Genomic DNA, 392 nt, shown 5'->3' with positions numbered 1-392 from the left:
TTTTTTTTACGCTGTGGAAAAAAGTTATGTGGGGGGGGGGGGGGGGGGCGGGAATTGTGCTCTATTATCCATAAGGTCTCTTGAGAGTACAGAGACAGTAATAATCCTTATCAACATTTCAAAGCACAGAACACACTGCCCAAATTAACACCAAGTTTTTAAGAGACCATACTGGTGCACAGTCATGTTACACAATGCTCAGCACTAGAAAATAAAATAGCCATCTGGATAAGTATTTCTCCAGGTTCATAAATTTACTTGGGGGGGGGGGAGGGCGAGGAAGGTAAACAGTTATTCCTCAGATGAGTTGAGAGCTTGCAGGGACTACTAAATTACATATAAGAAAGTACACATAAGGCAGCAAGAAAACACAGTCAATGCAATAATCTAGT

The 392-nt window shown here is 41.3% G+C and overlaps 1 protein-coding gene across 1 annotated transcript in view; it reads right to left on the bottom strand.

Moving 5' to 3' along the window:
* Positions 1-392, bottom strand: part of SSX2IP (synovial sarcoma, X breakpoint 2 interacting protein) — a 19,647-nt gene that overhangs the window by 18,978 nt on the left and 277 nt on the right. The window lies entirely within an intron of this gene.

This window comes from Phaethon lepturus, unplaced genomic scaffold, assembly GCF_000687285.1.
Source record: "Phaethon lepturus isolate BGI_N335 unplaced genomic scaffold, ASM68728v1 scaffold1699, whole genome shotgun sequence".
Taxonomy (NCBI): domain Eukaryota; kingdom Metazoa; phylum Chordata; class Aves; order Phaethontiformes; family Phaethontidae; genus Phaethon; species Phaethon lepturus.
The sequence above is the reverse complement of the archived record's forward strand: the minus strand, read 5'-3'. Positions and strand labels throughout refer to the sequence as shown.